Source organism: Amblyomma mixtum, chromosome 5 (genome assembly GCF_055824585.1).
Source record: "Amblyomma mixtum isolate Tamu chromosome 5, ASM5582458v1, whole genome shotgun sequence".
Lineage (NCBI taxonomy): Eukaryota > Metazoa > Arthropoda > Arachnida > Ixodida > Ixodidae > Amblyomma > Amblyomma mixtum.
Genome location: NC_143016.1, coordinates 182,839,875 through 182,866,784, shown reverse-complemented (window position 1 = coordinate 182,866,784; position 26,910 = coordinate 182,839,875). Strand labels below are relative to the sequence as shown.

At 46.2% G+C, this 26,910-nt stretch overlaps 1 long non-coding RNA gene across 1 annotated transcript in view; it reads left to right on the top strand.

The window, feature by feature from the left end:
* The window catches only part of LOC149345012 (uncharacterized), a 100,064-nt gene that overhangs the window by 70,920 nt on the left and 2,234 nt on the right, over positions 1-26,910 (top strand). The gene's annotated exons all lie outside the window — the stretch shown is intronic.

The following is a 26,910-nucleotide window of genomic DNA, read 5'->3' as shown; positions in this document are numbered from 1 at the left end:
CCAGGGAGAAAGCCCCTGGCCGGGAAAAGATGCAGACATCAACCTTTCGTCCCGCGCCCAATCATCCTTTAACGGCAGCAGGCACAGAAAACAAGAAGGGGAAATTTGTCTAGCTAGCACAACACCACCAGGTACTTAGCCGCTAACCCGCAACAGGACCAAACGACATGGCAGCAATCCACGTCCACTTCCAATTCTCGGCCTCTCTCGCGCACGTCTCAGCGTCGTCGTCGTCCAGCACACTGCCACTTCGTCATTCACAAATCGTTCGCGATTCATTCATGAGTCGAGTTTGCTGATACCGTAACCAGTTCACTGGTAACAATATTTTGATCTAAGGTGGCCTTTTTGTGCCTCGCCAATGACATATACCGACATCCTTTCACTTGAAGTGCTTAATGCTTTTTTGTAAAGGCAGCAGCACTTAATTCTCTGCCGTAACATTATGGTCACGGACACATGCGTCATTCAGTGCTTAGCCACTGCAAGTAAATACATTAATCTCAGATTGAATTTGCGGCACACAGGTTTTACCACACTGGATCTGAGTGCTGAGACGTGGCATAATGAAAAAAAGACCAAATGAGTCTCAGCAGAAATCTGGATTGCAGGGATTTGGAGGCGGTATGTTTTACAGTTAATGCATTCAATTCGCATTGCCAGCTTTGGCATGACGGCAGGATGGAAGCAGTTGCCTCATACGGGCATGTCAAAGCATTCATCCGGGGACGTTTAGCAAAGACTTCTGCAGTGATAACTAGTAACACCGAGAGCAAATTCGTAAAGCCCTTAGTGCTACTGTTTCAGGCCGCTCAGGCAATAGTAAAGATTTTTTTATTACACTGAGTAAAGTTGCTTTGAAATTTGATTGATTTATTGGTATTTAACGTCCCAAAGCGACTCACGCTATGAGGGACGCCGTAGTGGAGTGCTGCAGAAATTTGGACCACCAGGAGTTCGTTAACGTGCACTGACATCGGACAGTACACGAGCCTCTAGAATTTCACCTACACCGAAATTCAGCGGCTTCGACAGGGATCGAATACGTGTCTTTCGGGCCAGCAGCCGAGCGCCGTAACCACTGAGCCACCACGGCGGGGTCTTGAAATTTAATCTGTCACATAAAGCGAGAACGTATATGTGCCACATAAAGCGAGAACGTATTTGTTTATGTGTGGTGGTAATTGCTGTTTAAACACATAGAATGCCAAACTGAGTACGAAGGCATGACAGACTTAAGTGGCACTAAACACAATGGCTGGTGAACTGTAGACCGCTTCAAATGTTTTGGTAGATGTGAAAGTGGATTTCAAACACACACTGATATGGCTCAGCGAGGTCAACATCCTGGAGGATTTGCATGCTCAAAAATGCACTGTGAGGATCTGTTTGCTTGTTCTGTAATGAAGCAGTGCCGTGAAAGTACTTCCCCTTGCGCAGCAATTCAGTTTTCTGCAGAGGCACATACGACCTACACACTATAGCACTGCAATACCAGCTAGTGCCTGCTGCTTAGTCACCTCATCCAAAGGTGCATAAATTGAGAACCCTACATCAGTCACAGAAGTACAAAGGTATTAGTGAAGTTCACCTCCAAAATTTTGTGAATATTGGATGAAAATACAGTACAACACATGCAGAAGCACATGATCCTTGGCCGAGAAAGCCAAATTCGCTTTGCTGTTTTTTATCAGCTCATGTTCGGTTGCCCTCAGTACAAGTGGAATTTGCTTCTTAGTAGTACAGGCAGTAAGGCATGAAATGTTCCTTTCACACGGCTGCTCGGTGCATGCAAACCTCTCCTTCTCTGCCCTTTGCTGAGCACGACTGGTTGAAAACAAACTGCCAGCACCTACCGCACAGGGGCAGTTTGTACTCGTGAGAGGCCCTGGTGACAGAGGATGGCGGCTGCCAGCACACACACCTGGCAGTTCACATCCGCTGTTGGCAGCACCTCGCACGGAAGTGGACTGTGCCTGCATCACACTGGTGTATTTGTTTTCCACCATTTTCTGGATAGATACATTTCTTCCCACTCCCGTAAGGGCGCCACATCTCGTGAAAAAGCCGAATTGATGTATTGCAAATTAAAGCAAGCTGCACAAATGTATGGTGCATTACCTCTCATCTAACTGCTCAACTGGAAGCAGCAAAGGATGCAGCAAAGCAGCAACTGGAACCAGCACAATTTAAAACGCCACTTTATTTCCACCAACTGAGCATGCATCTGCCTAATACAAATTTCAATTTACACTGACATCAATCACGATGGAGCAGCTAGTGGAAATGTTAAGCTTTTTTTGCAAATATAGTAGGAGTATGTTCAAAACTTGCGTCTGCCCAAAAGCATACAGCCTCTAATAGGGATGTGCACAATATTCACAAAAAGTTAAATCTGAACACTGATTTGTCAATATTCTAAGGACAGCCTGCTATGGTGTGGAATATTGGTTCTTTTTTGGGATGTCCCATCGGCTGTGTGTGATTACTTGGGATAGAGGTAACGGAAGACCATGGCAGCCAAATTCAGTAAAGCCAATTGCTATAAATCTAGGTTACACCATGTGATTTGTAGAGAGAAATTCTGTACTGTACAGCATTGGCTTGCGCACCAATGGTGACAGCATGGCAGTAGAGATCAGTGGTCCAAATCAGGGTCAGATGATAACAATGGCGCTGTTTTATACCCATGCCCAGGTCCCTAAGCTGTTTAAGCTGAAATATAAAAAATCTCCTGTGAGGTAGCAAGCAGCCAATAAATATCAGAGAAATATTCGACATCGGAAAAGGTGCCCAATGAAGATACCATGCATGTCTACACTTAAGTCTCAGACTGTGGAGCAAGAATGTATGGGAGTGGAAAATGCCCACTAACACAAACTAAAAAAACACATGCGAAATGCACCACAAAGAAGCAAGGTGCTGACAATCCTATAGAATCCGAGCTTTGCGTGACAAGCTTCACGTTGGAAGCATCAGGAGAATGGACAGCTAGACATATACTGAGGTATTTTAGGTCCTTTAGAGCATTAATTCAATCCCTGTCCTCATCGGCAGCAGCAGGGTAATGTTCACAGGAGGACAAGGGCCTCCCCCGATGGTCTTCCATTACCCTCCACAGCCGCTGCTGCCTTACCTATGGTACTTCCTTCTCCTGTGCAGCCACTCTTTTACAGTCCTTAACACAAGTGGTTATCACTCTGGCACATTACATGTCCTTCCCAAATTCCTCTTCTTGAGTTGAGATAATGCATGATTACATCGTGCTTCTTCTCTAATTCATGCCACTCACCCACTCTCACTTCAAGGGACACTAAATTGAACTAGGCCTATATTGACTGATTACGGTGTTCTAATGACAAAGAGACGGCTTGCACTGAAAACTGAGCTTTAATTTATTTCAGACTTTATTTCAGCATCAGACGAAACAGTCTGATGCAGGGACAGAAGCTAAACGCTAATGGTGCCTGACGAGGCCTCTGACCCTACACAGATCACAGCGGTACAGATACAACAAGCATCTTAGAACCAAAATAATATATCGTACCTCCCAGCGGCAGTCACAAAAGATAAAAAAACGCAACATTTGACACCTGTACATAAACGTATTGCATATACAGGTGCACACACAAACAACAAATCACACATAATCGGACGTTACACAAATAACTTGAACAAATTAGCACAAATAACTGCTGTACAAAATAATACATAAATACATAATGCACTTTTTAAATTTTCAGTGAAAACTTCATAATACTGTTTGAAAAGACACAAAAGCAAGACACAAGCAACTGAAAGTCATTTTGAGTTATACAGTTTTGTGTTTCTTTTATGAGACGACAGTAAAACATGAAAAACACTGTTCAATTATGACTATATTTAATTTGACAACATAACAATAGCTCCCTAAGTTGGCATTTAAATGCTTTTAATTTGCATTCAAAGTTTAGCTTGCCTTCAAATTTGTTTAAGATGGTAGGTATTTGATACGCCATTGTCTGTCTTCCATAATTTGTTCGGATTTTTGGTGTACGGTGTTTTCGGTGCCTAAAAAGTTATTCAGCGTTTTCGGAGGCAATAATTCCGTACAGTTTCTCCTGATGTATTACTTGCAGTGCTTTGAAATAATACAACTGGTCTGCCTTTAGGATGTTGTATTTTTTAAATAGAGGAGCGGTTCTTAAGTCCTGTGGAATGCCACGATAAGATTCGAAGCAGCGTAGGATTTTCTTCTGTAAAGTAATTAGCTTAGTATAATTGTATTGTGTAGTAGTGCCCCAAACCATTAAGCCGTAGGTTAGTTTGGAATAAAAAAGTGAGTAATAAATATTCTTTTTCAGCTAGAGAGGTATGAGCGCAGATATTCTGTAAAGACATCCAACTGTGCGGGCAAGTTCTACACTTAGGTTTCTTACGTGTACAGACCAGCTCAAGTCTTCCTGAAACCAAACCCCGAGAAATTTTTGTGCTTGAACTTGTCTTGTCAAGGTGTTCTCAAATTTCACGTTAAGGTTGTGGTAAAGAGGTTTGTTGGCGGGACGAAATATGACATATGTTGTTTTTGAGGCATTTAATCTTAACTTATTCCTTCTTAACCAGTTTGAAAGTTGTACAAGGTAGTCATTTACAGAAAATTCTAATGTCATTAGGTTATGTGAAGAGAAGAAGACATTGGTATCATCTGCATAGATTATAGCTTGAGCAGAACTATCTATTTCGACAATGTCATTAATATAGATTAGAAATAGTAATGGGCCTAATATTGATCCCTGTGGTACTCCTTGTTTTAGCTTCGCAAGTGTTGATACTGCATCATTAATTTTCACCAGCTGATAACGATCATTCAAATAGCTATTTAGAAGATCTAGTGCAATACCTCGGACACCGTACCTTGATAATTTGTTGAGTAATAAGTCGAACTGTATGGAATCAAAAGCTTTCTGAATGTCTAAAAACAAACCTAGTTTATATTTTCTACATTCCATGTTTTCAATTATCCTGTCTTTGATGTGTACGAGAGCATGTTCACTCGATCGCTGCTTGCGAAAGCCATACTGACATTGAGTTATTACCTGATGCTTTTCAAAAAATGAAACTAGTCTCTCATGAATGACGCTTTCAAATATTTTAGATATTGCAGGAAGGACTGAAATAGGTCGGCAGTTTGATAAAGTATTTGTATCACCTCCTTTGAATATTGCAGTGACTTTGGCGATTTTTAATTGTTTAGGAAATACGCCTGTTGTCAGAGTGAGGTTAATTATGTAGCTGAGAACTTCACATATGAAGGGCGATATTAATTTTATTTCATTTGGACGAAGTTCATCCACCCCTGGAGATATATTATTTTTAAGCTTGCCGATTATACTTGAAACTTCACTTGGATCAGTAGGCCTCAAGAAAAGAGAGTGACTCAGTATTGTGTCCACTGGCATGCGGTCGTCGCAGGCAGCTGCATTCGTGATACTGTAGGAGCCAGCATCCACAAAATGTGTGTTCATTGCATCAGCTAGTCGTTCACCACTGAGTGCTTCACCATCGACTATGAGCTGCGTAATGCTATCCATTGTTTGTTTTTCTTGAAGTGAGCGAGTTTACAACCTCCCATACCCGTCGCTGATTATTATATATGCTCTCAAAAAGATTCTGGTAGTAGCACTGTTTTGCTTTTCTTAAATCGGCCGTTAAAGCGTTTCGGCACTTCTTGAACTCTGCAAATGTATTTGGAACTCGTGTACGAATAAAATCATGATATAACTTGTTTTTTACTTTGATACGGTGATAAAGCTCAGAATTAACCCAAGGTTTCTTGTGTTTTCTTCTATTACGACCAGATGGCTGTAATACAGGAAATGCGGCATTGTGTGAAGCGCGTAGTAAAGAAAAGAATTTCTCGTAAGCGCTGTCAGCATCTTTCTCATTGTATACCTGACTCCAGTCAATCAGAACGACCAAGTGGAAAAATTCTTTTTGCGTTTCAAGGTTTATGGCTCGCCGACCTGCTCTTTTATTGTCGTCCTTGTCATGGCGCTTTGCAGTTGAAAAAAGCAGAAAGACTGGCAGATGATCGCTAAGATCACACGAAAATATTCCGCTACTAATTTCTTGCGCAGTCAAGTTTGTTATGCAAACATCCAAAACAGTGGCCGTCTGCTGTGTAAGTCTTGTTGGTTTACTTATATAATTTGCGAAGCCATATGTGGATAACAGTGTCTCAAAATTTTCTGCGTATGGATCACTAGAACTTAAGTCAATATTGATGTCCCCCATAATGATGCAGGATGCGTTTGAAAAGACAGGGGAAGCTAACAGTAAGTCCACGAACTCTACGAAGCGACCTTTATGCCCTAGCGGAGGACGGTAAAGAGTGGCCACCACTATTTTATCGATACGCATGCACGAACATTCAAAATCGGCATTCATTACCGAGAAGTCGTCAAACAGTTCACAAGAAAAGGTATTTTTAAAGTAGACAGCCAAACCTCCACCCTTCTTTTGCTTACGACAGAGATGTTGAGACCGATAACCTGGGAAGTTAGGTTTTGTGTCATTGTCTGAAAGCCATGTTTCTGTAAAGGTTAGAATATCGAAGTCAACTGATAGCGAATGCAAAAAGACAGAAATGTCATCTGGTTTTGGTCGAATACTTCTACATTTTGCATGTAATGCAGAAAAAACCTTGCCATATGAAAACTCACGATTAAAAGCGTCAACTGTGTAGTATCTGCAGTTATCCTCTGGGTACATCATCATGAGAAGGAAACGCAATTAAATGCATATTCAACTTAGTCTTTAACAGCTGATTTTATCCAAGTCTCCTTCATGAGCAATGTGAATTATGTCCGAGCTTTCATCTTTGCGTACAAGCACCTTGCCTCCAGTCGTCCAGGCAAATTTCCATTTGGCGGCCTTTTTCCTTTTAATCGCATCCGAAAGCAGTGCCTTGTTTCTTTGCGTCAAGTGCTCGTTCACAAAAACCGGTGTCGTTCCTTCAAGACCAAGCATTGAGCTGTCTATCTTCTTTTTTCTGCACTTTGAGAGCAGATCATTCCGCTGATTGCGTCTCACAAAGCGAACAACTATGTTCTTGACATCCGCGTTAAATGTGCGCACATAGTGACGCGTGTCAATGTCAACCATGGTGTGAATGGTTACCCCTACACTCTCGCCTATCTTGCTTATCATTTCAAGCGGGTCCTTTCCATCCGGGACGCCCTTAATCTCGAGGTTGTTTAGGCGTTGGTATTGCTCGAGCTCTTCACATCTTTGTGATAGCCGGGCGTTTTCGCCTTTCAGTTCTGTATTTTGCTTGAGCAGTTTCTGCATTTCAAGCCTCAAGTTTTTGATCTCGGCAGTAGTATCTTTGACATCATTGCAAATATCGGTGCAGTAGGATACTCCTTTCTTAAGCTCCCGCATTTCTTCCCTGAAGTCACGCCTCAAATTTTCAAGAGCCTTTGTCATCTCACGCAAGTCTTTTATATTTGTGGTGTCCTGTTCCGAAGGTACGCCGCCACCCCTAGCAGTGTTCTTTCCAGCATCTTTTCTCGCCATTAGACATGAAAGTACATGCAGAATACAACACAGGTAACAGTAGTGGACTGTTCGGCAGCAGTGCACTACAAAAATTTACACAATATGTAGCACAAAATTCCTCACCTGCGAAGGCAAAGAATGGGCGGTGATCAGATCCGTGCTGTGAGTGCACCGCTGCCGAACTGTGCAATGACGTCTGTGTGGCCTCTTTTATAGCGTGCGCTGTCTTCGGGACGCTGCTGTCGAGGTAGTCACGGGACCAGGGCTCCAGCGCAGGCGCACCATCCGATGAACGCGTGGCAGTCCTAGAAGATGCGCTTTGATAATCCGGTGCGATTTGGCGGGCTGCGAAGGCAAAGAATGGGCGGTGATCAGATCCGTGCTGTGAGTGCACCGCTAGCCCTAAGCATGAATTGCAGGCTACACTGCCATGTGCCCTTTTCAGCATCTGCTTTAAAGGAGAGTGAATTCTCTTGCACAATTTTGTGCGGTTAGCGCATACTGCTACTACTTCTGAGCAGAACAGAATCTCTAACACGCTCGACATAGCCGTCAGCATTGCAAGTTCGAACTTGCGGGCTGAAAAAAAAAAAGTGTTTCATTCTTGAACTCCAGATTTCCCATCAAAGGATGTCTTTTGCTGTTGAAAAAAATGTTAATAGAGGCCCAAAGAAATGATCGAACAAACTTTATGAAGAAATGCACAAAACTGAATGGAGCTGTCATCAGTGTCCCTTTAGTGTTGCTATTATCAATTCCTTTTCCACAGCTTAATGTGCTGCTCTCAGTAGAATTCTGCAATTTTTCATTCACAAGTTATGACCAAATAGGAAGCTACACGACAGATGCGTGTCGCGAACGCGTGGTGTGGTAGCATCACCAAGATGCCCTTCACAATCTGGCAGTGCCTCCCGATTCTTATTCTCCAGCTATTTTTTTTCGGATGGCCTAGTTCTTCAAAGATTAGTAAACTTGCCTTATAAATGTACTACCTCAATGCCTACAGTAAACTTCTCTTCCAGTAAATCACCTTGGTTTTGTTCATAATATTTTTATTCCTAATGAAATAAGGTACTTTGCATGTTGAGGTCAGCATTTGCTCGCTGCAGATTACCCCAAGATATTTAGCCAGATAATGTCATAGGTAAATAATAGATTACTGTATACATGTTATGGACTTGCAGCGAATGAAAATGAAGGGACTGTGCAGAATACATAGTGCACTGTTAAGGAAAAAAACTGCGCACCTCATGACATGTGACAAGAGGGAATGCATCGCTCTTGTCCAGCAGACAGACATTCGCTTCCATTTAGCTATCAGACATTGTAGTACCATACGAGAGAGCAGTGTTCCCATTTCCATATATTCTCACTCCTATCCTCGGGCCTTCAAGCCTGCATTCCAGGCAGCTAGCTCTACATTTGTATCTATGAAATGGCAGCTTTAGAGCCTGCTCTTTTTGTAGGTTGGACTACCCTGAGTGCAACAAGAACAAGTACTTCAACCCTGGACTGCAGAGCTGAAACCACATCTGAGCCATAAAGAAGATATACGACACAAATTTACAAACTTAAAGGGAAAGATGGACTTGAAACAGCCGACAGCTCTATACTGTGATCCTTTAGGGTGCTACTTATAGCTATCAGACATAAAAAAAATTCTTTGTCCTCCGACATTGAGTCAAGCTGACCGGCAAGCTCTCAAGCAAAAAGTAAAAGGGTGACGATGACATGCATGCACATAAGCAAGCGACAGGCTTCATACCATTGCCCTTAACAGGTGTAGAAACGAAAAAAATGGAGGCTTATCAAGGTTAAGCCCAGTGGATGCGAAGCATGTCCTTAGCGTTTGGAGGCATCTGGACCGCATACACGCCCGGCGCAAAGACGCTGGCGCGGTTGCGGGCACAGAGACTGACGCGACGGCGGGCGCGCGCCGCCTCATCCTTGGCGTGACGTCACATATCACGTGATGCAGCGATGGTGGCGCCGCCGCCGCGTCGCGCGCGACGGCGCGAACCGAAGCATGGAGGCCTCCGCCGGGCGACGTCCGACTAGAGATGTGAAGGCCAGAAAAAAACACTACAATTTTGGAAAAAAAAACGGTTTTTTTCGTTTTTTTTCAGACGAGGGAAAATGGAAAAAACATTGAAAATTTCACAATGCAATTTCAAGGTTTTACGATTGCTTGCTTTTAGTTTCGGTTTTTGTTTTTGCTTTGAAAACAATTACAGCGTGCATCTTTGAACGATTGGAGGGCAGTCGTCATCGCCGGTGCCAGGTAGTGCTTTTTAAAACGTTCGTGCTTCACATATAAGACGTTCGTGCTTCACATATAAACGTTCACATATAAGATCCAGGCTTGACTTAAAACACACTAATACTTGAACTCACGGCTGAAGTAGAACAAAACGGTTGCAAATTCTACAGCGCTACACACACGGCATGAATAACATAGGCTGCTGTGCATGTAAGCGGTTTTAGCCAAATACAAGCCTAGCTTCTTGATTTCCAACATAGGAGAGTACAGAACATCCGCAGGAATTTGGTACAGGACAGGGGCCTTCAGCGAAGCACGTGACCCCATCTACCTGGTGGCAAGGCCTTTACCCCAACCAGTTGCTAACTCGTCTGGCTTGCCGACTGCTGCAGATACCACCATCATCCACCAGCTGCGAACAAACTGGTCACCCTTCGGGAATGTCCATACAAGGATTCGCAACAGGCTTTCAGGGGAACGCGTTCGAAAGCTTGTGTATGAGCAGTCGAACCTAGCTGTGGACACAGCTTCAATCCATGCTGCTTCGCGTAGTGCCGCATCCAGCGGCAGTGATTCTGAGTCCCATATGGAGTGACTTATAGACCAGTTTTCATGTTCCCTTTCTCGGTGCAATAGAACAAGAAGTTCGTTCCACAAATATGATATTTATACCTCTATATTCGCATGAAGTGCAAATCATTATTTATCTTCTCGGTGCAATAGAACCAGAAGTTTGTTTCACATCTATAACTGCATATTGTCACGGCTAGACAGTCGGGACGGCCAGGACACGCTTTGCTGTGAAGCACCAGGCAGCAGCGGACTCCCGAGGGCACCACACAGAAGGACGACGAAGAAGAAGACACTGCCCGCCACCATAGCTAAGGCTAGCCAGAATAGCGGTCAAGGCAGTTCGGCCGGAAGACGGCGCCACGGGAGTGCCCAGGATTGTCGCATTGCTCCCCCCTCTGGGAAGCGCCGCCCTCGGCGCGGCAGGTCGTGTGGGCCGACGGCGGCTCCCCCATGAACGGGAGTTTGGCACACGAACACCTCCTGTTGATGGGGCGCCCGAGCAGAGGGGCAGTGGCCTTGGTGAATGTAGCAGTTATCGTCGGCGGGCGCAGAATCCACTGTCTCGGCCGTCTTGATCTCGTATACGAGGAGGGAGAGACAGCTCTCAGTCGTCTGGACATTTGCTACTTCCGGTTCGAGCAGCACGCGGTCGTTGAGCGTTCTCGAAACCGAGTCTGTCCGACGGAGTATTCAAGCAGCAGCGTGTTGAGGTTAGACAGCAGGGCGAGTGCGGGATTCCATGAGGCGGTTCTGGCCGACCACCATCTCGACGGGCGCGCACGCTGAACACCGTCGTCTTCGGCGCCCGGAGGTAGAGACGAGCGAGCTGCTAGCGGGCGTGGTAAGGCTTCATTCGTGCGACATGCACAACTTCGGACTTTGGTCGTCTAGAGGAACGAACAGTTCCTTGAGGGAGAACTTCATAGTTTACCTCGCCGAGTTGTCCTATCACTTTATAGGGGCCAAAGTACCGCCGAAGCAGCTTTTCAGAGCGCCTTCGTTGGCGGATTGGGCTCCACACCCAAACGTTTTCTCCGGGCTGGTAAGTGACATCCCTGTGGCGATGGTTGTAACGGTGAGCGTCTTTTGCTTGTTGATGCCGGATATGTTGCCGAGCAAGTTGGCGGGCGGCCTCAGCTTCGTGAACAAAGCGGTCGGCCCCCACGACAGCTGAGTTTACACTACCAGGAAGAAGCATTGCGTCGAGCATAATCGTGGCTTCGCGACCATGTACTAAGCGAAACGGTGTGAAGTGAGTCGTCTCTTGCAGCGCAGTGTTATATGGGAAAGTTACGTAAGGGAGTACTGCATCCCAGTTGCGGTGGTCGTCGTCCACATACATAGAAATCATGTCGGCGATCGTCTTAATTAGGCGCTCAGTGAGTCCATTAGTTTGCGGGTGATAAGCTGTTGTTCGTCGGTGGCTGGTGCCGCTGAGTCGCATAACTTCTTCTGTCAGCGCCGAAGTAAAGGCCGTCCCTCTGTCAGTTATAACGACCGTGGGTGCGCCGTGACGAAGCACGATGTTGTGCATGAAGAAGGCGGCAATTTCCGCAGCTGTTCCACGGGGAAGAGCTTTCGTCTCACTGTAGCGACTGAGGTAGTAGGTGGCGACCACAATGTACCGGTTACCGAGCGAAGACTCCGGAAAGGGGCCGAGTAAATCCATGCCGACTTGGTAGAAAGGAACGTGGGGTGGATCAATAGGCTGCAGTAGTCCGGCCGGCTTAGTCGACGACGTCTTGCGACGTTGACACTCGCGACATGTTCGGACGTAGCGTTTCACAACCACCGCGAGCTTGGGCCAGTAATACTTTTATCGTATGCGTGCCAAAGTTCGGGAGAAACCAAGGTGACCAGAGGAAGGGTCATCGCGGCACGCTTGCAAGACTTCATCACGAAAGTCATTAGGTATAACGAGCAGATAGACAGCCTCCGTCGGCCCATAGTCTTTTTGTATAGGATGCCGTCCCGTAAACAGAATGATGACAGGCCGCGTGAAAAGATGAGGGGGCGGAGTCGGAGCGCGTCCTTCGAGATAGTCAATCAGGGACAGCAATTCCGTGTCGTCTCGTTGGCGTTGAGGCAAGTCGGACGCGGAGATGACCCCGAGGAAGAGAGAATCGTCGTCGAGGTCCGCGCTGTTGGTTGGAAGTGGGGCACGGGACAAACAATCTGCATCACTGTGCTTTTACCCTGATTTATACACAATGGTGACATCAAATTCTTGCAGTCGGAGGCTCCAGCGTGCGAGTCGCCCTGAAGGATCCTTGAGGTTTGCCAGCCAACACAACGAGTGGTGGTCGCTCACCACTCGGAAAGGGCGGCCCAAATAGGGGCGAAATTTCGTTACTGCCCACACAATAGCTAGGCATTCTTTTTCGGTGGTGGAATAGTTCACCTCAGATCGTGATAACGTGCGGTTTGTGTAAGCGATTACGCGTTCGACACCATCCTGCCACTGTACAAGGACCGCACCAAGGCGAACGTTACTCGCGTCTGTGTGCAGTTCTGTGGCAGCTGCCTCGTCGAAGTGCCCGAGTATGGGTGTACTTTGAAGACGCGTGCGTAGCTCTTCGAAGGCATGTTGTTGCTCCCGACCCCAGAAGAACGGTTCGTTATCTTTGGTGAGGCGGGTAAGGGGCTCAGCAATTCGGGAGAAGTTCTTCACAAAACGCCGATAATAGGCGCAGAGACCCAGAAAACGGCGCACACTTCGCTTGTCAGCAGGAATGGGAAAAGTAGCGACGGCGGCAGTCTTGTCGGGGTCTGGGCTAACGCCCTTGGCGCTCACAATGTGGCCCAAAAACTTCAGCTCCTCGAAAGCGAAGTGACATTTTTCTGGCTTAAGGGAGAGACCGGCTGAACGGATAGCTTCGAAAACAGCGCGTAAGCGGCTGAGGTGTTCTTCAAAAGTGTCGGAGAAGATGACATCATCCAGGTACGCGAGGCAGGACTGCCATTTGAGGTCTGAAAGCACAGTGTCCATCATCCGTTGGAAAGTTGCCGGAGCCGAGCATAGACCGAATTCGTACAAACCGTCCGGAGTAATAAATGCGGTCTTCTCCCGGTCACGTTCGTGCACCTCTATTTGCCAGTAGCCCCTGCGTAAATCGAGTGATGAAAAGTATTTGGCATGGCGCAGGCGGTCGAGGGAGTCATCAATGCGCGGCAATGGATAAACGTCTTTCTTGGCTGAACTTCGACTGAACTTCGAAGCATTATTATTGATTGTTGTGCTATTGCAAGTAAATCTGTTTTCGTTATGTTTTGCAAAATTTCCAATTTTTCATGAAAAAAACCCTGAAAAAAAACGGTTTTTTTCACGCCATTCAAATTTTCATGAAATTTTACATCTCTACGTCCGACGGCGCGATATGAGGCCCCATCTGCAGCCAGTGTGACGTCATCACGTGAAGTCATGTCACGTGACCTGCTTGAAGGTCACTTGAAGGTCAATGGTGGCCACCGCCGGGCGTCGCGCGAAGGCCGGAAACCTACGTTAATATGCTTCGCATAATATCAGAGGAACTATACAGGGTGTTTCATCTAAGACTTTCTGCAATTTTTAAAAATAAGATATTTGAATTAGATGCGCGCTTTTTCTGGCATAGCATTGTCAGTAGTGTAGTACATCATAATTCAACTAAGACGTGCTACCTAGCAGGCTTGTTAACCAATATTTAATAGTTAACTTTTAAACTATTACCGTTGGGCTCCTTAATTATTAAAAGGCATGTAGCCCACCGTAAGTAATGTCCATATCCGTTTTTAGAATTTCGAGAACGCGATTATCCTCGGCGCTGTGGCCTAACAAATTTTGGCTATTTCGACGAGTTACGTTCACTGTAGAGGTTGCTTTGCCTGCAAGCTTCTCAAACCGCATGTATTTTGGCGCGATGTAGGCGAAATTTGTTGGGCCACAGCGCCGAGGATAATTGCGTTCTCGAAATTCTAAAAACGGATATGGACATTACTTACGGTGGGCTACATGCCTTTTAATAGTTAAGGAGCCCAACGGTAATAGCTTAAAAGTTAACTATTGAATCTTGGTTAACAAGCCTGCTAGTTAGCACGTCTTAGCTGCATTACGATGTACTATACCACTGAAAATGTTATGCCAGAAAAAGCGCGCATCTAATTCAAATAGCTTATTTTTAAAAATTGCAGAAAATCTTAGGTGAAACACCCTGTAGAGATGTGTTACTGGCACTGCTGAGCTTCCCCGCTGTCTGCCAGAAAGATGCATCAGTCGTCTGTGAAAGCACAGTAATAAAGATTGATCCATCCCTTCCGTTTAGGAAGTGGCGGCTGCCTTTTTGTTCGAGTCGCAGAGTCCAGTCGACTCGGATCTGGTTGTCTTGACACTATTTGCCCTAATGCAACACCAGATTCTGGAGATGCACAGCTGCTACGGCTCTGTGACAAAAATGGCAGAGATGCTGTCCTTCCTAGCAGGTACTTGACTCTGGCTGTCACTACAATAGCACTAGTAGCACGTGAGCCTGGCACTTTAGCAGATGTCCGGCTGCGGGGGCACAGTGCTGTTCACAGACATGCCTGTTCACCCTAGGTACGTGAAACTCCTTGTGCATTCAGTCAACACACAGGTGGCAGCACTGCACCGGACAGAGCTGGCATCTGGACACGTTGTAGGTACGAATTGCGCACTAAAGACACACACAGGAAAAACAAACCAGGGAGATTGAAAGAGCACAAACTATCAACTGGTGTTTATTGGATTCAGTGCCGCTTTATAGGCAGTGTGCACACGTGCCTACAAAGAGGGGAAAGATAGGATAAGGAGGCAAATCAAACCCTGTGGGACAAACCATCAGAAACGCTCCAAAAAATTCTTTTCCGCGTTGTACAGTGAAACGGATGTGTCACTCACACAGTCATCAGCTCTTGCCTTGATGTGATATGCCTCTAAAAGTTCACGGGAAACTTTGTCCTTGCTCCTGCCAAGAATTCTGATACTTTTTAGCAGTGGCTCACAGCCGTTGCATGCAAGGCAATGAACAGGCAAATTTGCTCCTTCTCTGTTCCTAATTGAACGCTGATGCTCCCCTGCGCGTTCATTCACGCAGCGTCCTGTCTGGCCCACATACACGCGACCACACTTGATCGGAATCAGATATACAACGCCCGTGGCGCATTTCACAAATTGTCCCGCATGCTTTATCTCGCATGCTCTTCGTCGAGAGCCTTCCGCGCTGATTCTTGGGCACAACCCGGCGAGCTTGCGTGGCGCCGAAAACACCAAAGGGACGCCATGCCTATTTGCCACTTTTTTATGTTGTGGGCCACCTTGTGTATATACGGGACGACCGTAGTCTTTCTTCGTGGCAATCGCTCCTCGTTGTTGGCGCGGTGTCCTTTTTTTTACCTTCCGAAGAAGGTTCTCGGCCACAGCTGAGATGACCTCGCAGGGGCAGCCGGCTTAAAGCAGCCTTTTTATCTGATTATGAAAGCTAGTGTGTATTGCATGCGGGCATGACTTCGTCAGAGAAGAACCCAGGCACGAGCTAACAATACCTGTCTTGACTATCTTCGAATGGGTAGTCATAGAGAAGAAGCCCTTTCTGCGCTCGCGGTGCGTAGTGCCAGCAGACGTGATGCTAACCAAGCTCTAAGTTGATATCTAAAACTTGCAGCGAACCATGCGTCTTAAGTTCGTGCGTAAAACTCAAACCCTTCCCATAGCGTTTAAAAAGAGTTAAAATGCTATCCACTGAATGAGTGGGGGTCAAGGTTTTTTGTTTAGATAAAACAATTAGAAAATCGTCAACATATCTAAAAGCCTTAAGAACACCCTGGTTACCAAACTCATGATTCAGGGATCGGTCAATAGCGGCTAAATATATATTGCAAAGTGTCGGTGCGACGCAGGATCCAATGCAAATGCCTTGTCATTGAATGTAAAAGTCATCATTAAAAGAAATAAAAGTAGCTTGCAAAGAAATTTCTAGCAAGGAAATGAAGCTGTCTGCTGGCACACCGGTTGAGTTTCGAAAACTTACTTCAACATTTCTTTCGATACACTCTCTGTCTGCAACAAACAATTCGCATGAGGCACGGAATAAAACATCCTCCACATCTACAGAGAATGATTAGCCAATAGGAGCGTTGGATTTCAAGAAACTCACAACATCACCAGAGGTTTTTCTGGCGAATGGATCCTCAACTTTTAACCCACTCAGATGCTTCTGCAAATACTGGCTTATTAGGAACTGCCACGAACCCTTCTCACTAACAATTGTTCTGAACGGCACTGAGTCCTTGTGGGTCTTTGCGGTGAAGAAAACCGATAGCGCTCTCTTTCTACAATCAGTTATCGATCTTGCCAGCTTAGTTAAATCAAGAACACTGCACAGAGCCGCAGCCTTGCTCTTGATTCTTGTTGCACTGGGCTTCACGCGTACAAAGTTCTTAGCGATCACTTGGCCAGCCTTTTCGTTGGAATCATCTTGCCGTAAAACCACGAATCTTCCAGTCTTATCAGCCTGTAGCAAACGTAAGTTGTTTTCCCTGAAGAAAGAGACAACCCTTCTGGTTGGTTCTTTGCTGGTCTTAGTGCTCACTGTTCTTGTAAGGGCTTCTACTCCTTCCAGGAGGAACCTTTCACGATCTTCTTGTTCAACCTTGCTTGAAACACGCCGGTTAAGTGCTAGCAGGTCGTGAGCTGGAACGGTAGGCTTGAAACACTTAACCGGCGTGTTTCAAGCAAGGTTGAACAAGTAGATCGTGGAAGGTGCCTCCTTGAAGGAGTAGAAGCCCTTACAAGAACAGTGAACACTAAGTACACCAAAGACCCAACCAGAAGTGTTGTCTCTTTCTTCAGGGAAAACAACTTACGGTTGCTACAGGCTGATAAGACTGGAGGATTCGTTGTTTTACGGTAAGATGATTTCAGCGAAAAGGCTGGCCAAGCGATCGCTGAGAACTTCGTACGCGTGAAGCCCAGTGAAAGAAGAATCAAGAGCAAGGCTGCGGCTCTGTGCATTGATCTTGATTTAACTAAGCTCGCAAGATCGATAACTGATTGTAGAAAGGGAGCGCTATCGGTTTTCTTCAACGCAAAGACCCACTAGGACTCAGTGCCGTTCAGAACAATTGTTAGTGAGAAGGGTTCGTGGCAGTTCTGAGTGGGTTACCTGTTGAGGACCCATTCGCCAGAAAAACCTCCGGTGATGTTGTGAGTTTCTTGAAATCCAACGCTACTCATTCTCTGTAGATGTGGAGGATGTTTTATTCCCTGCCTCATGATGAATTGTTTGTTGCCGCCAGAGTGTATCGAAAGGAATGATGAAGTAAGTTTTCGAAACTCAGCCGGTGTGCCAGCAGACAGCTTCATTTCCTTGCTAGAATTTTATTTGCAAGCTACTTTTATTTCTTTTAATGATGACTTTTACATTCAACGACAAGGCATTTGCATTAGATCCTGCGTCGCACCGACACTTTGCAATATATTTTTAGCCGCTATTGACCGATCCCTGAATCATGAGTTTACTAACCAGGGTGTTCTTAAGTCTTTTAGATATGTTGACGATTTTCTAATTGTTTTATCTAAACAAAAAACCTTGACCACCACTCATTCCGTGGATAGCATTTTAACTCTTTTTAAACGCTATGGGAAGGGTTTGAGTTTTACGCACGAACTTCCGACGCATGGTTCGCTGCAATTCCTAGATATCAACTTAGAGTCAGGTTTGCATCACGTCTGCTAGCATTACGCACCGGGAGCGCAGAAAGGGCTTCTTCCCTATGAATCTGCCCATTCGAAGATAGTCAAGAGAGCTATTGTTAGCTCGTGCCTGGGATCTTCTCTGACGAAGTCATGCCCGCATGCAATGCACACTAGCTTTCATAATCAGATAGAAAGGCTGCTTTCAGCCGGCTTCCCCTGCGAGGTCATCTCAGCTGTGGCCGAGAACCTTCTTCGGAAGGTATAAAAAGGAAACCGCGCCAACAACGAGGAGCGATTGCCACGAAGAAAGACTACGGTCGTCCCGTATATACACAAGGTGGCCTACAATATAAAAAAGTGGCAAATAGGCATGGCGTCCCTGTGGTGTTTTCGGCGCCACGCAAGCTCGCCGGGTTGTGCCCAAGAATCAGCGCGGAAGGCGCTCGACGAAGAGCATGCGAGATAAAGCATGCGGCACAATTTGTCAAATGCGCCACGTGCGTTGTAGATCTGATTCCGCTCAAGTGCGGTCGCGTGTATGTGGGCCAGACAGGACGCTGCGTGAATGAACGCGCAGGGGAGCATCAGCGTTCAATTAGGAACAGAGAAGGAGCAAATTGGCCTGCTCACTGCATTGCATGCAACGGTTGTGAGCCACTCCTAAAAAGTATCAGAATTCTGGGCAGGAGCAAGGACAAAGTTTCCCGTGAACTTCTAGAGGCATATCACATCAAGGCAAGAGGTGATAACTGTGTGAGTGACACATCCGTTTCACTGTACAACGCGAAAAAGAATTTTTTGGAGCGTTTCTGATGGTTTGTCGCGCAGGGTTTGATTTTACCTCCTTGTCCTCTCTTTCCTCTCTTTGTAGGCACGTGTGCACACTGCCTATAAAGCGGCACTGAATCGAATAAACACCAGCTGATAGTTTGCGCTCTTTCAATCTCCCTCGTGTGTTTTCGTGTGTGTGTCTTTTGTGCGCAATTTGTACCTACAACAGTATGCACCAACTCGCCCAACAAGAAGTTCTTCTTAACTATCTAGACACGGCACGCACCCACATGAGGTTCATAACGTGTTCCTCTCTGCACAACCCATGGGGCTGGCCGATGCTTGCCGCGCATTGCTGCCGGGCCTCACATTGCGCAGGGAGTCCGAGGTGACTTCTGATGGTGGCAGGGGACCATCTACACCTCCGCCAACCTTCAACCTCTTGATGATGTTTTTATAAGCCTGACGCTTGTTGCAGAACCAGACACGCACCACCTCACGGTCGTAGCTGAGCTGCTCAGCAAGCTCCGTAATCGCGGCCCTGCACTAAGACGGTTGGCAACAGAAAAAGTGGTTTGTTTTGCTACCTGTAGATTCTGGACAACATTATATTTTGGTATGAAGGAGGGTTTTAAAAAGAAAAGAAAGCAAGCAGCGCTAGTGGTTTTAGCAACCAACGTTTTCTGAGAAAGAAAGTATGTTATAATGCCCCTTTTATCTTTCCTGTTTTCCGGTTCTCACTCCTGCAGCTTGGCACCTCCTAATTATGTTGTGAGGAGTGTGCACCCGTTGCAGTGGCTAAGTGGTTAAGACACTCGACTACTCAGAAGGTGTACCCGGGTTCAAACTTCACCTCGGCGGCCGCATTTCGATGGGGGCGAAACGCAAAACGCGCCCATGTGCTGTGCAAGGACAGCGCATAATTAGTGGGAGCCTTCGGCACTTTTTCTTCGTTCACTACCACCTTCCTCCCTTCATTACAGCACTGCTGCGGGGTACACCGATATGCAAGACAGTTACTGTGCCATTGCGTTTCTTCAAAGACCACTAATGTAATGTTAGGAGTGTGTGACGACAAAGGTGGCCATCACACTGGGCCTAGTCGCAAGTCGCGTCACAGGATAGCATAAAGAGACCAACATGACAGAAACCGTCTGGTGCACTGGTGAAAGTTCGAAAACATGAAGCATACGAAACCAACAATGGTTGACAAGGAAAAGACCCTTGTTACTTTTGTTCAAGCATAACTTTCGGTTAGACTGCATCTACTTGCACCCACAGGGCAAGAAGGACAGGGCGTCTGAGTTAAACGTGAAACATTTTTGGCTTCGATTCGCCGCACATTCAGGCAAACATCATCTGAAAACTGCGACGAACATGAAGCCAAACCTGATGCCAGTCTTGAGGCTGAACTTTCTGAAACTTCACACTCAAAGGGGATCTCTTATCTCCAGCAAATTTGTTGTGATCCTCCAATATTTCAGTATTAGCTAACCTCTCTTACCTTTACAATACGATTCGTACAGTCCTTTTTCAACGTACAAGAGTTGGTACTTGTACAAAAGTGGCCTGGGTCACGCTGACTAGGCCATTTCGCGCCATCTTTCAAATTGAACCAATCAACAGGCTCTTTAATGGAAAGATTACACACGTCATTCAGAACCTGGCTGGTATGAGTCATGGAATCGTTGTCACAAAGTAAGGAACTGGGTTTATTATTACTGCGAAGTAAAAATAATAATCGTGCGAGCACATTACGGAATCACTAGTTTGCAGATTCTGATGCTACTCGTTGGTAGCATGATTGATAACAGGATATGTCTCTACTCGAAGCCAGCCATCATGGTCCCCGTTATGAGATGAGCAAAGTATGCAGCACTGTTCAGATTTAAAGGCGTCTGCCGTGCGCTTAGTCCAAACACTAAAAGGTAAATTTAATGTCTTAATTGCCTTCTGGCGGTCTCATGTTTGCATATTCTTTGTCCGTGTCCGTGGCTACAGTGGTCTCTGCTGCTGCTTCCACTGCCGTGGACGATGTGCTGTCATTCGCCGGAGTTTCCATGAGTGCAGCATGGGGTGCAGCCGGTGACGGCGCTAGTTTGGACGGGTGCGACGCAGAGCGGTCGGAAGGCTGCCCGACGCGCTTCTTGCGGCAGGCCAGGACCCCCAGATCGTCGCACGATAGATGCAGAACACAGATTTACACGTGGAGAGCACAAAAAAAAACAAAGAAGCTTAAATTAAGGGTTCCGCTCAGAGAGACAGGCAATCATCACTTTCCTCGTCTTCCACCCCTCACAGCCTCCGCATATCCCCATATGTTCGTGGACACAGGCATGTCCCGACCTCTTCATACACAGTGAAGGTCAGAGTCCACACCGGCTCTAGATGCTTCATTGCGGATCGATGCAGCCATCCCTGCTGGAGTTAGTGAAAAGGCAAGTAATTCTCTTCTAGAAAAAAGCCACGGCGGTCCCCATTCTGAGATCATCAAAGCAGGCAGCTATCGTGGACAGACGTATGGCATGAACGGACCTCTTCCTGTAAACAGTGAAAATTACAGTGAATATCTGTTTATAGGTGATATGTTCGCGATTGACGTAGTCTTCTCTGCTTGAGCTAGTGGAAACGCGTCCCTTCTTGAAGGAGCTCCAATCAAAGTGAGCTACAATGGTGGTGAGGCGTGAGACGTGACCCGTCTTGTTCAAGTAAACAGTGAAGGGTAAAGTTAATGGCTTCATTGTTCATTGGTGATGGATATAGCCATCCCGGCTTGAGTAAACGGAAACGCAAGGCTCTTCTCGAAGAAGGTCACGGTGTTTGAGATTAGAGGATCTGGAAAGCAGCGGCGAAGGTAGATGGACGTAAGAGATAACCCGACCTCTTGTTAGAAATAGCGAAGGGTAGAGTCGGTGCCTTTTCTAGGTGGTCCATTAAAAATAGGCTTGGTAAATCCAGCTGTAGGAAGTGCAACGCATTTCTTCTCGAAGCAGGCCGCAATTTTCGCCAATCTAAAATGATCAAAGGCAGTAGCAAAGCACGCCCAGTGTAAGGCGTGAGCCCACATCTTCGTGGACACACTGAAGGGTAGAGTCGATGCCTCCTTCAGCTGGTCTATCGGTGATGGAGGCAGCCACCTCTGCCTCAATGGAAAGGCCTCTCTTTTCGCAGCATGCCATGATGGTCGCCATTCCCTGCTCATAAAAATAATGATTGCTTAGCAGACGTCAGGAATGTCCCGACATCTTCGCAGGCACTGTGAAGGGTACAGAACAATCTTGTTCTAGGTCGTCTATTGGCGATGGATGTCTGGCCATCACTGCTGGAGCCGGTGAAACGGAAATCTCTTCTCGAATGAGGCGAAGACGGTCGCTATTCTGCAATCAAAGTAAGCAGCGATGAGGTACGGACGTGACGTGTGGCCATACCTCATCGACTAAACAAAGAAATATATAGTCGATGCCTGTTGTAGGCGGCCCAATCTCCGTGGACATAGCTGTCTGTGCGGGAGCAACTAGAAGCGCAACTCTCTTCTCGAACGGGGCCACGATGGTCCCATATTTTGAGCCCATTAAAGTATGGAGCAATTATGGAGAGAAGTAAGGCATGGCTCAACCTCGTATAAACCAAGAAAGGTTTTGTCGATGCCTGTTGTAGGTAGCATAACGTAGCCATCTTGGCCGGAGCTAGTGGAAACGCAAGTCTCTTCTCAGAATTAGACACGATCGTCACCATTCGCTAAACTTTAGAGCAAGGTGCAATGGTAGGCAGATGTAAGGTGTGTCCCAAGCTTTTTGTGGAAAGTGAAGGGCAGAGTCGATGCCTGTTGAATGTCATTCTTTGCAATGGCCGTAGCTGTCTCTCCCGGAGCAAGTGGAAACGCGTCTCTTATCGAAGGAGGCGGCTATGGTCGCCATTCTGAGGTCATCAAAGGAAGCAGCAATGCAAGACAGACGTAAGGCGGGAGAGTTTGGATCAGAGTTGATGCCTGCTCTAGGTGGTTCATTGGCAATGAATGTAGGCATCTCTGCTGGGGTCAGTGAAAACGCATCTCTTCTCCAAGGTGGAAACACCGATCGGTATTCTGCGATCTAAGTAAGCTGCAATGGTTCTCATACTTAAGGTGTGACCCGACTTCATCGTCTGAACAGCCAAGGGTAAAGTTGATGGCTGCATTGTTCATTGACGACAGACGTAGCCATCTCGGCTCGAGTAAGTGGAAACGAAAGGCTCTTCTCGAAGCAAGGCAGGATGGTTGAGATTACAGAGTCTTCTAAGAAGCCGCAAAGCCGGAGCGATTAAGCCGTCACCCAACGTCATTGTAGAAACAGTAGTCTATGCCCGTTAGGTGGTTTACTGGCGATGGATGGGCTGAGACAACCTTGCTGGAACAAGTAGAAACGCGTCTGTTCTCGAACCAGGCAACTATGGTCGCCAGTCAGAGGTCGTCAAAGTATGCACGAATGATCAACATACGTAAGCCGTGACCCTACCTATTCGTGTAAACAGTGTAAGGTACAGTCGATATCAGTTTTCAGTCTCGTGACGTAGGCACCTCTGCCGTAGCAGGTGGAAACGGAAGTCTCTTCTGCAAGCAGGCTTCGATCGTCGCCATTTGTGGAATATAAACGTAACAGCAGTGCTGGGCAGATGTAAGGCGTCTCCCGATCCCTTCGCTAAAAGAGAATTGCTGAGTCGATGCCTGTTTATAGGTCAGGCATTTGATGTAGGCAGCCATTTCTGTGGGAATAAGTGGGAACAAGAACCAACTTGATGCACGCCACGATCGTGTGGCCATCCTGGGAAACTAAAAACAAAGGGCAATTCTTGGGATACGTAACGCATGTACCGGCCTCTTCGTGGACTTAGGGACGGGTGGAGTCGATACCTGGTCTAAGTGGTCCATTGCCAATGGTGCAGCCATCCATGCTGATGTCAGTGGAAACGCATGCCACTTCTCGATGGAGGCCGCGACGAGCGCCACTCTGAGACCATCTAAGTATGCGCGAGTGCTGGGGAGATATAACACTTTTACCCTTCATCTTCGTGTAAACAATGAAAAGCACAGTTGATGCCTGCTGTAGGTGGTCTAAAGGGGATGAACGTAGCCATCTTCGCCGGGGCAAATGTAACACGCAATACTGAGATCATCAAAATATGTAGGAAGCGTGGAGAAACGTGATGTGCCCCCACCCCCCTGTTCGTCTGAACAAGGTAAAGTACAGCCTATGCCTGTTGTAGGTGCTCAACTGGCAATGGGCTTAGTCAACCCTGCTGGAGGAAGTGCAAACCAGCCTCTTCTTGAAGCTGGCCAGAGCTGTCGCCACTAGATTAAATTTAGGGCAAGCCGCAACACTTCGCAGACGTGTGGCATTTCCCGAGCTTTTCGTGGAAAGTAAAAGGTAGACTCGATTCCTGTAAGGTAATATTGGCGATGGTCGGACCTGTCTCTGCTGGAGCTACTGGAAACGCGTCTCTTCTCGAAGCACGCCACGACGGTCGCCATTCCGAGATCATGAAAGCAAGTAGCACTGCTGGGCAGACGTAAAGCGTGGGTGGAGAATGGAGCCACCTCCTCTATGCTGTCTATTCCCAATGATTGTAGCCAACCCTGTTTGAGTCAGTGCAAGCGCGTCTGTTCTCTAAGTAAGCCACAACGGTCGCCATTCTGCGACAAAAGTAAGCAGCAATACTGGTCATACTTTACCGGTGACCTGTCTTCTTCGAGTAAACAGCCAAGGGCACGTTGATGGCTTAATTGTTCATTGGTGACGGACGTAGCCATCGCTACTAGATCAAGCGGAAACGCAAGGCTCTTCTCGAACCAGGGAACGAGTGTTGAAACTGCAGGGTATTGCAAGAAGCAGCAAAGGCGGACACATCTATGACATGACCCGACCTCATCGTAGAAACAGTGAAGGTCAGAGTCGATGCAGTGTAGATTGTGCAATGGCGATGAGCTTATTCAGCCCTGCTGGAGCAAGTGGAAACGTTTCTCTTCTGGAAGCATGCCGCAATGGTCACCAGTATGATCTTCAAGGTAAGCACCATTGGTGGACGTACTACATAAGCCGTGACCCTACCTTTTCGTGTAAACAGTGTAACGTACAGTCGATGCCTATTTCCGGTCTCGTGACTTCAACATGTCTGGCGTAGAAAGTGGAAACGGAAGTCTCTTCTCCAAGCAGGCCACGATATTCTAGGATCATTTAGAAGGGGGTAATCAATTACAAGACCAGTTGGATTGTGTATGCGATCGGGATCCTCCTAGATTTATTCCATACCCCCTGCTGCGTATTCTGGAATTCGTTTTTGACCTCTGCAGCCAGATTTCATGCAAGACTGCATGCAACCTTTTGATATTTGTGGACTGGCCGACCACAATGCAGACTTATTCTGTTGGTTTTCCACCAGCCGGAGCTTCTATATGTAACATTTTACATATAAGCAGCCACCGGACTTCAAAAACTAGATTTACTGCATCTATGGTGCTATTGGCGTCGTGAGATGTACTGTGCCTGGAGCCGCGCTCACTGGTTAGTCATATTGGCTTTAATCGATTCACTCTTCTTGTAAGAGACCTTTTGCACTCCCTTGAACAATTTTCTCGCAAAGGCCTTGCACGATAGCATTACTGTACACCGAAGATTGAATTGATTCACGTTGTAATAAGCGGTGTAAGTACAACCATCCCAGGAAAAAAAGAACTAAAATAACACAGTGAATTTGGTGGCACACGGTGCGCGAGAAGATGCTCACAAATACGTTTTATAGAAGGATTTCTAAATAGTGCCTAATATAAAACCCCACGTTAGTTGGAAAAAGTATAATCCTTTTTACAAAATTTGCCTTCCACCGTATGGTTAATTTCTAATCCTAATTGGCCCTGTCACACCCTGATATACACACTAAGATTCACGAAAAGAGAGAAATACACTGTTTACTACAAAATTTATTTTTAGATAAACTATAAACTTACGTCTATAAGTTGTGACCTGGTTGCTTCCCTTTTTAATCCACCAATGTATGGCACAGGTGGTACAATCTTGTCCCCAGTGACGTCAGAAGAACAACTTTGAACAAAGTTTTCTTCTGTATGGAATAAAATATTGCAAATAAAGGCTCCTTGCACCGTTTTGCGAAAGGCGTTGAACGCTGGAGACTGAGTACACCATTTTTTTGGATACAAATGTAAGCACATTACCGATGTCGCTTCACGTGCATGTAGCGTAGGAGACGGCACTCTTACTTGGAAACCACACGGAAGCACTCTTCTGATGGTCCTAGAGTGATTAATTCAGAGACAACACGGGGTAAATTTTGTTGCAACCAGGAAATCCGCATTTTATGTACACTTCTGCTCGGTTCCAGGAAATGAGCTAATGGGGAGACCAATTCTTTGTTCTGTGATTACCCTGCTCACTGAATTCCTGTAGGTATCCAAATTTGCAGAATATAAGTTTCCTGCTTGCTGACGTCTGCGCATTACCAGCTCATATGATCATATGAGAATTTGGTAATGATCAGTGCAACGTGTTTCTAATTCAGCACACCAGAAGCTTTGAGCAGCTCAGTGCAGCCGGCAGACCTCGGATGTAGGTAATGCTGCCGTCGTTTAGGGGCTCCATTGAATAATTTGCGAAAGGTCGGCAAGTTTCGCACCTCGCGCACATGTGCGTGAGCTGCCCCAGATTCCATTGTCCCCACAAATATGTGGCGAAGGCTTTGTCGATAATTGCTGTTCAAGTCTTGGTAGGTCTATCGGCTGTCGGGTTCTACAGTGGGTCCACGCTAAATTTAACCAAGGGTTAAAAAATGAAATATTTGAGGTAGGCCAGTGAAACCACTTATTTACATCTACCAACCGGCTTGCGCATCATAGTCAATTTTTATTTTGCAATTAAATAATAAGCAATTAAGATTATTTTCCTAAATGCGTGAATATTGACTTTAGACAGAAAATGTGAATAGAAAAGTTGGAGAGCACCTTCAAAATCACCATTCCATTTATTTCCTGAAAAGAAAATTTCATGGGTAGTCTCATTCTGTTGGACAATAAATGTTTTTCACTCACTCA